The 15,373-nt window shown below is 38.6% G+C and overlaps 1 protein-coding gene across 1 annotated transcript in view; it reads left to right on the forward strand.

The window, feature by feature from the left end:
• The window catches only part of MRPS28 (mitochondrial ribosomal protein S28), a 100,539-nt gene that overhangs the window by 38,095 nt on the left and 47,071 nt on the right, over nt 1-15,373 (forward strand). The window lies entirely within an intron of this gene.

Genomic DNA, 15,373 nt, shown 5'->3' on the forward strand with positions numbered 1-15,373 from the left:
AAAGTAATGAAGATACAACTTGCATGAACTTTGAAAACATTATGCTAAGTGAAAGAAGCCAGTCACAAAAGACTACATATTGTATAATTACATGTACATGAAATGTCCAGAACAGGCAAATATATTTAGAGGTAGAAAGTAGATTAGTCATTGCCTAGGGATGGGAAGATGAGGGGAGGGGCTTAAGGAGTTGATGGTTAGGGGCTGTAGAGTTTCTTTTTGGAGTGATGACGATGTTTAAGAATTGATTGTGATAATGGATGCACAGATCTTTTTAGTGAGTACAGTACACTTAAAGCCACTGAAGTGCTTACTTTAAATAGGTGAATTTTATGGTATGTGAATTATATTTTACTTTTTTAATACAGTCATCTTCATTATAATTCATGATTACATTAGAAACTGACATGGATCTCTTTAATAATAATAAAAAATCTAGGTTTTCATAGGCTTCTGCTTTCTTTTCATTCAGTTATGTAGTTACAAAATCCAGTGTTTACTTGAGAATGGTGGAAAAGGCCAAGTAATATCTTAGAGGCGTTATGACAAATGTTCATCTCATAAGTACTCTGCAAGGGCCTCTGGGAGCCCAGGTCAAAAGACCACACTGTCTTATGAGAATTGCCCGGACTCAGTGTCTTCTGGAATTCCTTATAAATTTCAGTGGGCACCCCGTCAACAGAACATTCCATTGCCCTACTGGTTTTCAAGGTGTGGTTCTGGGGCTACACGTTAGAATTTGCATTTCTAACCTCCTGTTCCCCTTTGATTTACCCTAACGGGCAAATTTTTTTTTTTTTTAGAAATTCACGTTCTTTTTTATTTTATTTTATTTATTTATTTATGACTGTGTTGAGTCTTCGTTTCTGTGCGAGGGCTTTCTCTAGTTGCGGCAAGTGGGGACCACTCTTCATCACGGTGCGCGGGCCTCTCACCATCGCGGCCTCTCTTGTTGCAGAGCACAGGCTCCAGACGCGCAGGCTCAGCAATTGTGGCTCACGGGCCCACTTGCTCCGTGGCATGTGGGATCTTCCCAGACCAGGGCTCGAACCCGTGTCCCCTGCATTGGCAGACAGATTCTCAACCACTGCGCCACCAGGGAAGCCCCCACGGGCAATTTTTAAAAGGAGTCACATTGTACTCAAAGTTAGATTTTCATGCTGGCCATGCTTTTTTTATAAAAATAGTGTATTACTCACTTGGCCAACTCTCCCTGCCAGGTAAAGGACCCAAACGCCTTATGTCACCTGCCAAAAAGCTAAGTGAGGCTCCTCCTCTCTCCCCAAATCAAGTTATTTGGAATCCCGAGCAAATGCAATCTCAGAACAATAGTCTTTCCCGAAAAAGAAATGGCAGAGTAAGGCACTCAGGACACTCAGTTTCTTTCTGTTTTGGTTTGTGAACTTGAGCAAGTCACGCATGGTCTTTGGTCCTCAGTCCCATCATCTTGTAGATCTTTTTACAGCCTTACCAACTCTAAAATCTATGATTTTAATTTGGGGGGAAATGATCTGATTACAGCTGTCAACAAATAGGCATTTGTGCTCTTATTCATGGTTTCCCAAATTGCAAGCATGCTGATTTTGTAGGACTAATCCCACTGCCCTCCTCTCCCTTATCATGGCTTCTAAAGGAAAGTCCATTGTTTGTTTATATTAAAGGCAGCATTTTCCCAAAGTTACTATGCAGTGCAGTTCACCTCATTTCTTAGCCCAAACAATACATGTGGTGCCACAGAGTCTACTGTCAAATAGCTTTAGTTGCTCCTTTATAAAACAAGCTAAGAGTAGCCCTTGTCACTGCCATGTTAGTCAGAGTATCTCAGCAAATAACCAGAGACTTTATTTATAGCAATGTATGTTTTGGATTTATAACATTTTATCTGTTATAGACATAGTATATTATTTGCTTGGTTACTTTATAATTGTGATAGTTTCATGCCACCCACCGTAGGTTGTTCTGCAGTGGTTATTCTAACCACAAATTAAGGAGTTATTTTTCTGCGGTTCAGCTATACACAAGAATTATATTGCAAGAGTTGCTGGAGCCCAAGTTCTATAAACAGTTTTTTTGGAAGAAGTCTTTGTCTAACAGACTGACTAGATTGCTGGTACTCAGAACATTAGAGGACGGAATTTAGATGAATAAAATGTAACTTGTCAATAAAATTGTTGAATATTGTGCTATAAAATGTCAGGTGAGAATTTGCCAACTGCTGTCTGTGTTGGTATATGGCAGCAGTCTTTTCAGTAGGACAGAACTGTAGGAATTTTCCTGTGCCTAGAACAGTGATGGTTTATACTTTGGGGGTCATAGGCCCGCTTGAGAATATAGTGAAATCACATTGTGTGTCTAGGAAAGTTCACACACGTGTATACATACACACATTTTGCATGTAATAGTACAGGGTTCACAGATTCCCCCAACACATTCATTAACCTTTAGGGACCCATGAACCTAGGTTAAAAATCCATGATCTGGAAGTCTGGGAGCAAGGTAGATTTTATCTTCTGGGGTCACTAATGGTGATAATTTGGAGGTGGAGCCATATGTTCTTCATGGCAGTGTATAAGGCACGCTGGATTTGTTGAAATGTAGAGGCTCTTCCTATGATAAGCGTCATAGGAATGGCATCACACGTGCCTGGCTCTTTGGTTTACTGCTGTGTCCAAACATGTATAATAGTAGGTGCTCGGTAAATATTTATTGAATGAATGAAGAGGTCCAAGGAGAAATGTGTTCTGTGGAAGAAGAGCTGACTCCTGTTTCCAGATTTCACTGTATCTTGTTTCTACCCTTTCTTAATAGCTGATAGTTCAGAAGCAAAATAAGACAAAATGAGAATGCATCTAGTAACATTACAGAGGATGCATTTGAGCACAAATTTAGTTTTCCTGTTTACTTCTCACCTTGCATAACCATAATTTGTTTTTCTTTTGTTGGAGATGACCAAATTTTTCCCTCACTCTGTCTTTTCCATTTCAGACATTACTTTAGTAATTAGAGAAAAGGCAGGATTCATAAAAAGTTTTTGTACTGTTTCTAGTTATTTTGAAAACCTATAGGATTTCTTGAAATATATTTTTGGCTAAATTTTTAGTTTTATAAATAATGGAAATTTTGCTGTGTGAGATTTTAGTCCAGATTTTTAAGTTCTCTTTCTATATATTTAAAAAATAATGGCCCAAAGATAGGCTAAATATTTGCTTTCTTTTTTGAAATTCAAATAGGTATCTAAGATTTCTGAGTTTTTTCTGCTTCCCTAGTGAATGACTTCAAAAGACAATCCTTCCCATATAAATGCCTTCTTTTCCCTTACATAGGTTCAGTACATCATCCTCAGTCACCTTTTGAGAAGTAAATGAAGTTACATTGACTTTTATATATAAATTACCCTCTTTTTTTTGTTTTGTACCAGAACTAAGAAAGAGAGCTCTTAAATTGATTGACTTAATATAAAAGTCTGGTTCATAGTCTAAGTGATAGGAATAACTTCTAAACAGGAAGCTAATGTTTAATGACCATTTGCTATGATCCAGGCAAATGCTTTACATGTATTAACTCATTAACCTTACAGTATTATTATTCCTATTTTATAGTGTCGGCAGCTGAGCAGAGAGAGGTTGAGTAACTTGTCCAAGGCCCTGTGTCACTCACTTACTCATTAGTAATTTGCAGAACCTGGATTCAAACATTTGGAGTCTGACTGCAGAGCCTATACTCTTAACCACCTCTAGACTGCCTCTTAAACTCTATAATCAAGAATGGATAAATGCCGGAGGTAGTCAAGGAAGGCTTCACAAAGGAGATCATATTTGAATTGATTCCTAAAGAATGAGTAGAAGGTCCTTAAGTAGAGAAGAAGGCAGAATATATGGATGCCTAGTAATATGAAAGGGTTGTGTGTTGTGAATAAGGCTGGGAAGGGAAAGTCGCAGGGGATGAGACTAGAAGGAGATTGAACTCAGATTGTGAATTGACTTGTATTCCATTCAGAGAGTCTTGGACTTTCCATAACACAAACCCAGAGATTGATTTTGGGCTGGTTACTTTAGAATCAAGAGGGGAGTTTGTTAAAAAGGCAAATTCCTAAGCCCCATTCTAGGAGATTCTGATTTAGAAAGGTTAGGATGAGGGGTAGGAATCTAAGTGGTTCTGATGTACAGACATGCTTGGGACCTCTGCTGCTGGGAAGAACTATTAGCGGTTTATAAGCAGGGGTGTGACAAGGACAAGATTTTGCTTTAAAATGGAAATTATTGAAGCTAGTACAAAATATATTGGACATTTAGAGGCAGAAGTGTCAATTTAGGAGGCTATTCTAAAAATTCAGAAAAGAGATAGTAAGATCTTGAATTAAGGGTCTTCCCTGGTGGCACAGTGGTTAAGAATCTGCCTGCCAAGGCAGAGAACATGGGTTCAAGCCCTGGTCCGGGAAGATCCCACATGCCGCGGAGCAACTAAGCATGTGCACTACAACTACTGAGCCTGTGCTCCAGAGCCCGCAAGCCACAACTGCTGAGCCTGTGCAACTACTAAAGCCTATGTGCCTAGAGTCTGTGCTCCGCAACAAGAGAAGCTGCCGCAATGAGAAGCCCGCGTACCGCAACGAAGAGTGGCCCCCGCTCACCGCAATTAGAGAAAAAGCCCACATGCAGCAACGAAGACCCAACGCAGCCATAAATAAATAAACAAACAAACAAAGATCTTGAATTAAAACTATGGTATTGTAGATGGAATTGAGGGTACTGATTAAAAAGATAATTCAGAGTAAGAATCGATAGATAAATAAGCAGGAAGGAGACAGAGAAGAGATAGACGATTATGCCAGGATTTATAGGCTGAGCAAATGGGTGGACAGCTATGCTTTACCTGAGAGATGAGCAGATCATTTTGCTATACTAACTTTTACTTATTTAAATATCTGTGCAGTCAACATGATATAAATAGTATGTATCAAATTATGTGAGTTGAGGCCAGGCAGACTGTTTAGTATAGGCAACAAAAACTCAAAATATTTAGTAAAGGCTCCAGGGAGAAGGAGCTTAGCAGTTCTGTCAGTAGTCTCTCTCTCCTAGCCAAATGCAGAGAAACTGGAGGGTCAAGTTCAAACATGACCTGTCAGCTTCTTGGGCCAGCTTCTTCTGGCCACACTTCTGTCTGCTGTACACTCTTTTGTTACTTGAGGAAATCTGCCCTCCACCTCTTTGTCTGAGCCCGATTGGTATCCCATCCCCCTACCCAAGACCTCAGGCAGTGTCTTCAACCTTGATTATCCAACTTGACACCTGCCTCCCGGGCACAGAGCGATACGAAATTCCATCAGAAAGCATGTTGCTCTTGCACAGCACTTGTTTCTTGCTTATGCTGAGTGCCTTTCACAGTTTCCAACACAACAGCACCTTTAGCTACCCCTGACCACCCAAGCAGTGGTCTGTGGGCAGCCATGTTGAAGCAGTGTGGCCTTTTCCACCTGATTAGACCAGAGTAGGCACCTACACCAAGCTGGAATCAAACCAAGTTCTATCCCCTGGATTTTGGAATTGTGAACAAGGGAAAGGTAATTAGTCTCTTCACATATCTGGGGCTTTAACTTGTAAATTCAAAGGCTTTGAGTAGCCACATTTTATGCCATGCAGACTGGAGAACACAGAAAGCTGGTTCAAAGGAAGAGAGAATTATGCAGACATGTGGAGTGAAGACAGGTGAGAATCATGAGAGGGTTCACTGCCTGAGTCTCTCATGGCTTCTCAAAGTTTCTCGACCAGCCCTTCTTGAAGTCTGCTCCAGGGTTTCTGAAGGCACCCCTATATCCTTATAATGAATTCATTTTTTCTCTTTCTTCTTAAGCTAGTTTAAGTTAATTTCTGTTTTGGGGAGCTAAGAGTCAGTATCTACACATCAAATCCTTCTTGTTCTCGTCCTCTTTCTTGGTTTTTAAAAGATATGCTACCAGGATGTGCTGTCAGGCACACTAGGCTACCATTTTTGAAAGTATTTGGCTTTCAGACAACATCCTTGGATTCAGTGATTCAAAATACAGATCAGGCCTTCATATTTTCAGTTCAGCATATGCATTTGGATTGAACATTACCAGAATTAGCCATTTAAAGTGGGAAACACAGTGGTGTGGGTTCCAACACAAGTTTTTAAATCCAAGTACATATCCAGTATATCTCTAAACACTTATACTTCAGGGTTCTGGTGTTTAGTGTTCTTTTCCTAACTTTTTTCAAATAATTCTTTGATTCTTGCCAAGTTTTATAGCCAGTTTTTGAATATAGAGAAAAATGGAATTTATTCAGTATCTTAGTCTCTTTGGGCTGCTATAACAAAAATACCATACATGAGGTGCCTTGAACAGCAAACCTTTATTTCTCACAGCCCTGGAGACTGGGAAGGCACATAATCTAGGCACTAGCAGATTTGGTGTTTGATGAGGATCTGCTTACTGGTTCATAGCAGCCGTCTTCACGTTTTGTTCTCACATGGCAGAAGGTTCAGGGGGGCTCTTTGGGGTCTCTTTTATTTTTTATTTTTTAATTAATTTTTTTGGTTGCATTGGGTCTTTGTTGCTGTGGGCGGGCTTTCTCTAGTTGCAGCGAGCGGGGGGCGAGCAGGGGCTACTCTTCTTTGCAGTGCGCGGGCTTCTCATTGCAGTGGCTTCTCTTGTTGCGGAGCGTGATCTCTAGGCGTGCGGGCTTCAGTAGTTGTGGCTCACGGGCTCTAGAGCACAGGTTCAGTAGTTGTGGCGCATGGGCTTAGTTGCTCCGTGGCATGTGGGATCTTCCAGGACCAGGGCTCGAACCTGTGTCACCTGCATTGGCAGGTGGATTCTTTACCACTGCGCCACCAGGGAAGTCCCTGGGGTCTCTTTTAGAAGGTCACTAACCCCATTCATGAGGGCTCTGTCTATCCTTGTGACCTAATCACCTCCCAAAGGCTCCATCTCCAAATACCATCATCTTGGGCATTAGGATTTAACATATGAATTTTGGGGGTACATAAACATTCTTTCTGTAGTGTTCAGGAATCAAGGGTGCTTTAAATGCATGTATGCAATTTGTCAAAAGTTTTTTTTTAAAGGACATTTACATTGGACTCAAAGAATCATAAATGTATATCTTCAAGATGGAAAATTTTAAGATGCCAAACTAACTCAAACAGATAATACCTTGGGATAGCCTAGTCAAGGAAGCTTCCTAATAAATATAAAGTAAGATAGAGCATAATTTATTTTATTTTATTTTATTTTGGTGGGGAAGTGTACCATGGTTTATTAATCAGTGTCCTGTTGATGGGCATCTGGATTGTTTCCAGACTTTTTTTTAAAAACTTTTTATTTTATATTGGAGTATAGGTGATTAACAAGTTGTGATAGTTTCAGGTGCACAGCAAAGGGACTCAGCCATACACATACATGTACCCATTCTCCCCCAAACTCCCCTCCCATCCAGGCTGCCACATAACATGGAGCAGAGTTCCCTGTGCTATACAGTAGTCCTTGTTGGTTATCCATTTTAAATACAGCAGTGTGTACATGTCGACCCCAAACTCCCTGACTGTCCCTTCCCCCCATCCTTCCCCCCCAACCATAAGTTCTTTCTCTCCAGTCTGTGAGTCTGCTTCTGTTTTGTAAATAAGTTCATTTGTATCATTTCTTTTTAGATTCTGCATATAAGGGATATCATATATTTCTCTTTCTCTGTCTGACTTACTTCACTCAGTATGACAATCTCTAGGTCCATCAGTGTTGCTGCAAATGGCATTATTTCATTCTTTTTAACGGCTAATATTCCATTGTATATATGTGCCACATCTTCTTTATCCATTCCTCTGTCAATGGACATTTGCTTCCATGTCTTGGCTATTGTAAACAGTGCTGCAGTGAACATTGGGGTGCACTTATTGTTTTGACCAAGAACATAATTTATTTTAATGAAAAAATATTGGTCACATTTTTATAGTTAGCATACATGATTATACTGTGCTAATCAAGTATTTTTCTTATGAATTATAAAAAACTAAAGCCAAACAAACTGCAGGCTGTTAAATAAATTAGTTTACAAGAATTAAAGTGCTTTATTAGTATATATTATGTTGTTATATAGTACAATTGAACAACTTGGCTAATTTATATATTTTCATGTTATTTTCTAAGTTCCATTATTTCTTCTTTGAGGCATGAGTTGTATAAAAGTGTATTTTAAATTTCCAAACAAGTAAGAATGTTTTATTATTAATTTCTAGCATAATTGTATTGTGACCAGAGGAAAAATACCAAATTTTTGAAATTTGTTAATACTGCCTTTTTAAGCCCAGTATTTGGTCAATTTTTGTAAATGTTCCATTTTCAAAACAGTTTTAATGGTGGATTTGTCTTTTCTGCTAGTAATCCTTTAAATTTTTACTGTATATAACTTGAGACTGTTTTACCTCTTTCATACAAATTTAGAATTTTCCTATCTTCTAGGTAATTTTCTCCTTTTTTCCCATTATGTAGTGACCCTTTGTGTCTATAGAAATGTTAAAAGAAGCTAAAGTTTTGCAAAACCCAGCTTCAGTGCTCTGTTTATTCTTTGAGTTCCAGCTCTTTTTTCTTTTTCTGCCTTTCTATAATCAGTTCTAAATTGCTGACTCAGTGATACAATTAAAGAAAACATTTTTTGGTATTTTAACCACTGTGTTTATTTCTTTTTAGCAGGAGCTTTGGTCAGTTTACTTATCCTAACATACCGCTGGATATGGAAGTCTGTTACCTTTATTTTTAATTTAATTGTAATCAAGGTCATTCATGAATATTTGTCTATGTTTATACAAGTTTAGATTTTGAAGAATAAATTAAATCAGAGACATATGGAATGAATTTTTAAATAAGTGCAAAATTTTACTTAAACTTCTGACATGGTTCTTGCTTGGTATTGATGTTCCATTGACCAGTACCAAGAGAGATTTAAATGTGGGGAGGCATTCTGAAAGTTATTGAAATGGGGGACATTTTTTTCTTTTTGTGATCGTTTATATGCTTAAAGCATCCTCAAGGCAGTTATTTTTCATTAAGTAACTTCTTTGCATTCTCAGAATCATTGCAGATATAATTAACATGTAAGATTAAATTCATAAGCATGAAACTAATTATGGTTGTGTGGTAATGAAAGCAGTTAAACAAAGCATTTTACTTTTTGACTCCTACTAGACTAGAAGTAGTCAGCAAATGCCTGTTCTTCAAAAAGGATATACCTTAAACATTTTAATTAATTGTATATTATCATTTATGAGGCTACTGTGGGTATATGGTTTGATTCTGTACCAGAATCTTCTATTGAAAGGACTTCTTTCCTTTGCTAAGTGTAAGAATAAGGATAGTACTACTTAGCAAGTTGTTACAGATGCTTTCATAGGAATATTAATGAAACGGTACAGTGTAGTGTTTATGAGCACTAGATGGGAAGTCATATTGCCTGGGTTTACTTATTTAACAGTGTAATCTTAAGCAAGTTACTTAATGCTCTGTCCTTTAATTTCTTCACTGTAAAAATAATAGTACCTTAGATAAGTCACTTAGAAGAGTATCTGGACCCAAGAATAGCAAGCACTTATTTAAAATTGCTATTGTTTTCCCTCTTAGGAATAATTTTTTTTTTGTATCTTTATCTTTTTTTTTAAAACATCTTTATTGGAGTATAATTGCTTTAGGAATAATTATTAGGCTGTACATTGATGTAGATTTTGGGAAAAATTCAAATCATATACCTTTTTTTTTAAATTTATTTATTTTTATTTATTTATTTATTTTTGCTGTGTTGGGTCTTCATTTCTGTGCGAGGGCTTTCTCTAGTTGCGGCAAGTGGGGGCCACTCTTCATTGCGGTGCGCAGGCCTCTCACTATCGCGGCCTCTCCCGTTGCGGAGCACAGGCTCCAGACGCGCAGGCTCAGTAGTTGTGGTTCACGGTCCCAGTTGCTCCGCGTCATGTGGGATCTTCCCAGACCAGGGCTCGAACCCATGTCCCCTGCATTGGCAGGCAGATTCTCAACCACTGCGCCACCAGGGAAGCCCCATATACCTTTTTTAAAGTTTTAATATTAACAAGCTTGTGTGTCTTATATATAGCTTATGTCACATGTATACCATCCATGAAGCTTGAATTTATTTACTAGAGACCACTACAGACAGCCTCTGGGTATGTGAAATATCCTCCTGGACTCAAGGATTAGCGATCTCAATCATCTGGTAAGAATTTTCTCTAGAGTCCTGAAAAAGCAGTTCTCTCTCTGTAGGAGTGGTAATGGAGTTTGTGATGTTAGTACTAGTTAGAGAATTATAGTAGTGGTTCTAATAGCAATAGGAGCTAGCGCTTAGTATAGGCAGTATTTATTGAGTATTCACATAGTACCAGGTCCTGTCCTAGGTGCTTTACATGTAGTTTTATCTTCACAGCAACCAATGAAGTGTAGGTACTATTAATATATCAATAATTATTTTTTGGATAGAGAAATGGAGGGACATCCCACTTTACAGATGCAGAAATTAAGATTTGGAGGGGTTATACAAAGTCACACAGCTAGTAATTGGCAGAACCAGAATTTGAACACAGTCCTATCCCAAAACATGTACATAAACGCAGATGCATTTCTGCCAGGATGTTTTTGGCCCAGGGCAATGACATTTCATTCATCTTTGGCACTTGTCCCTTACTTTAGCTACGTTTCTTGGCCAGTATCAAGCAAACCAATCTTAAGCCTATGGTACTGTCTATTCATAGTCTCCAATGAATTGTCCTAGAATTCTGTTTTATCCCCGGGCTGGGTTCTTTATTGTTATACTCCCATTACCTTGGGAAGCAGGCATAAAGATAGATGTGTATATACTTGGGACAATATGCTGTTAATATACAAGCAAAGAAATGCTCACTGCCAGCCTGGCTGATGCCTCGGATCCCTACCTGGGTCTTGCCTCCTCACCTGCTCTTTGGCCCTATTCCTGTGGTCTCTAGTGAGTCCTGGCCTGCATTACTTTAGTTCCGTACTGTGCGCCAGTCCCAATTTCTCTTTGCGCCTAACGTAAGCTTTTGAAAAAGAAATATGAGAAATGTGACAGAAAGCAAAACTCCAAAAGACCGGTAATTCAATCGATAAGTATATTAATATCAAACCAATGGTGATTTTTCTACTCTTTTCTAGGCACTCTAAATAATGCTTTCTTTGTATTTTAATGCAAAAATCACTTTATTTGGGTAAGTTGGGGTAGGAGGAGTTTTAGCAAGTGACTTTCCAGTTCTCTCTTGACCTGTTCTGTGCCTATGGAGACAACTGCTGGCCACAGGGAAGAGTGTGGAGCATTCTTCCGCCTTCACTTCCTCAGCTCTTTAGCCCCCATTGAGCTGTGAACAGTGGCTGAGGACAAAAGCTGTATACACTGTACAAACAGAGCACCAAAGCAGCAGTACACTGAGTCATTCTTCGCTCTGTGTGAGAACTGAGGGGGACTCTATTCATTTCCTTTGTGCTGGTGTCTGTCAACAGCGCTGTTTGAGGCAAGGCCTATTGTGCTGGCCAGTGTTTCTTATTGACCTAAGTCTGTGCCTGCTATGTTCCCAGGGTCGAAGTTGCGAGTGAGAGAATGTTTGAAAAGGGGTAATCATAGGCTAAATGCATTTTGCTGCATTGTCATCTGACCTATTAAATCTAAACTGTGGTCTCCGTTAATGCAAACAGGTAATTATATAGTCACAGCTGCAGCTATTGACATCTGGTTACCACCCCTATAGGAAAAAAATATGTGTTTTTTGTCTGTGTCTAGGTTCTTATATGCTGGACATTAATGATTTTTAACTGAAAACAGATAATGGATTAGGAGGACTAAAAGAGCTGCAAGGTGGGTGCTTTAAAATAGCCTCTGCCACAGCTGTTTGCATATATTTTCCTTTGATGACACAGTGCATTCCCATGACTCCAGGCTGAGTAATCTCCATTCACTTTTAGTTTTTCAGGTGTGTAAGGTAAAGATAATTTTTATGTTTCCATCCCATACGATTCCATCATACTAAGTCACTTTGAAAGGTCTACCTCTGATAACTTCATCTTGATTGCTTGCCTACTGGTTTTATCCATTGTGTTTCATTGTCCTGATACCCTGGTATAGGACAGTATTTGCAAGAGGTCCACGTTCCCCAATCGGTACGATTCTAAATACAAGTACATTGGAGTGAATTGAGGCTTTATGGCTATTAATTATGTTAATAAGTGCTGTCTTTTCTAGTTCCTTTCAGTATTCACAGGAGCCAAAGTTATGAATAAATCAGTCCTGGTACATCACATCCTCAATGTCCTTTGGAGACAAAATACGTTTATATTAGTAGAAGAAAAAATGTTAAGAAATATGTTCCCACCAACCATGAAGATCCATTTACCACGAGAGCACTCTATACCTGTATTTCATTCACCTCCATAATTCATTATTTAACAGTATTTTTAAAAGCCTAGTAGGTGATTGACTCTGTGATAGGTATTGGGTTACAATTTAAAAATAAAAATCTGGTGTCTTAGTTTTTCTGATTCACACTATTACTAGTAGCATTATGAAGTCTATCAGGATGGAACTGAGGCAGGAGACAGAGTAAAACAGTTTTAAGACGTTGTGACTTTGAGGTTTTTCTAATGCTTTGACATTTCCTGTCTCCTAAATGTTTTGCTGCAGTATGTCTCTAAGTGGGTAGTTACAAATCCCGTTGGGACCTTGAGGGGAAAGCACTCAGGATGCCTAAGCGCTTGGATTATGCTGCCTTTTGAGCCAGAGTGCTGTGGACTGGGCTCAACCCATGCCTCGTTGTTGTGCACGGCTCCGAGTGTGTTAGGGCTGGGTGCAGCGCGATGTTTGAGATTGCGGTGGTTATTCAGAGGATAGAAATTCGTCACGACCTCCTGTATCCTGGTACTGGAGATATAACGATGAATAATAGAAAACTCTTACAGTCAGGGAACTCAGATTAAATGCCTTCTTTTTTTTTTTTTTTTTTACCATCCTCAATACAAGCACAGTTTTAAAAAAAAATGGCATTGTGATTGAATTTAATAGAATAAATGATACAATAAAAAATCAAATACTAAATATATTCTGCATTTGAAAACGTGGGGCAAAAATGAAGAAGTAATCTTTTTACTTTAAAAATTATATTTCCTGTTAATGTTCCTAAGTAAAGTTGGTATATTCTACATGGAACAACACTATGTGAAATTAAGATATTTACTAAAATGCATGCTGGTCACTATCTTAACTCTCAGAAATGAAAACTATTTTCAAATTCTTACGATGAAATTTTTGTTTTACAAATAATAATTTAAAAAATTTTAGAACTGTTTCATATATAGAATTATTTTGACAGATACCAAGTGTAATCACTTCAAAAGGCTTTTCATATTTGTAAGAAATAACAAACCATATGCCATCTTGTAGCAGCCTTGATTTGGAAAGAACATGGCTCTTGGCCAGCAATTAATTAAGCCACTCTTTTGTTTGACCATATTGTGGTGTTGTATAGGTGTGAAATTTTCTGTCTTCACCAAATAGGAATATTCCTGTGTACCCATGATAGGTATTAAGGAAAGCAGTCAACTTTTGCTGTTATTTTCCTACAAAGTAATGGGAATTATAAGTACAAGTAACTGAAGCACAAGAAGAATTGGGAAAACTATTGGGATAAAATGGGAATATGAATTTGGTACTGGATAGCTGAAAAGTGACTCCTGTCACTTTGGTCCCTTTAAAATTGCCTCATTGTTATCAGGAAGGTGGAAGCTGAACATCTGTAGATGTCTATTGCTACAGAATATAGAATGAGAGAAGATTACTTAATTATCTGTTGTGTGTAGTGGGTTACCCTGTTGTCAAAAAGAGAAAATAATTAGCCTGACCAATCAATTTCCTGCATTTCTCCTGAATCCAATTCAGATATTCTTAAACTATCTTCAAATACAGATCTTCTCTGATATCAGTTTGTAGGGGCTCAGTTAGGTTACTCAGTCTTCCTCTCATCATGCAACTTCACTTGCTTCTCATTAGAGCAGAATTAACTTTTTATTCAGGATATAGTAGTTAAACAGAGTTATGGGCTTGGGTCTAAAGATTGCAATCAGGGAAGGCTGGCCTCAACAGAGAGCTTCCTTTCACCCATTTTGACCATTGTCACTGCTTCCCCTCATTCATCCTCATTGCTGTTGATCTTAGCAAGAGACCCAGAGACACTATTGCTTTGCTTACAAATAAGGTTTTATGTTTGATCTTTTTCATTTTGTAAAAGATAAAGCACCTAAGTCTTAAAAGGGTGCTTTCTTTTTTTAATGAACAGCAGTGGCTCTGGGAATTTCAAAAGCTTTATAATGTTTTGTTCATATGGTAAAAAGGATTCACAACAGACATTGTGATCCAAATACTTGTTTTCTTTCTCTTAATGGAAAATTATTTCCCTGAGGTTAAACATGATTAAACTGTAGAAGTCTTCTGCACTTTACTCCAAACCCTAACAAATAAAACCAAACTCCACATATATTTTGGAGTGGCTTCCTGAACCCTAGCCTTAGATATTGAGTTTCTCCTTTACAGTAAGTACTGGTAGCAATTACTGTACCGTGGTTACCTGCACACACCCACCCACGCACCCTGCTGTGCACTGCTACAGTCTGGCACTTATCTTTATCTTTGGGAAGAGTGAAAGCATATGAAAGTGCTTCGCAAATAATTGTAGGTGGGTGCAGTACAGAGAGGGTTAACCATCCCGCATTTTCAGTGGCTTAATTAAGCTCTGGCAAAGAGCCAGGATCAGTAGAAAATGGGACAACCGCAGAAACCAGTGGGTTTCAGCATCTTGGCAAGGTCTGGAGCATTCAGCAGCAGTCTGTGCTTGTGCCTACCTGTTGTGGGAAAGTGAGAGGCTGTCCAGACAAGGGACAAAAGCAGCCAGGCATTTTCCCATCCAGCTTTCCTTTTGTATTTGTCTCTTTAAAAAGGAGGCAAGAGTACCTGTGATCCAGCAGGCTGTAGTGGTTCACTGCACTGTGCTTTGCACCGTGCAAGGAGGGGCTAGTTTAAACCCCCTGAGGAAAACCCTGTCACCTCTCTGAGGCTGCACCGTGTGGAAAGCAGTCTTCCCTGTAAAACAGGATGTTGTCAGGACTTGAGGTTTGGGAATGATCCATGGGGAGATTTGGCAATGTTGAGAAGTTTCAATCAGTCAATGTTTATTTAGCCTCAGTGCTTTTTCAAGAAAAGAAAGTACTAGAGTTTTATTGTAGTTGTTATTGATAAAATTAATATTGATCATAAGATTATGAACCTTTGAAATAAAATATCATTATCAATGTGTATCATTTTAAAAA

Source organism: Balaenoptera musculus, chromosome 17 (genome assembly GCF_009873245.2).
Source record: "Balaenoptera musculus isolate JJ_BM4_2016_0621 chromosome 17, mBalMus1.pri.v3, whole genome shotgun sequence".
Lineage (NCBI taxonomy): Eukaryota > Metazoa > Chordata > Mammalia > Artiodactyla > Balaenopteridae > Balaenoptera > Balaenoptera musculus.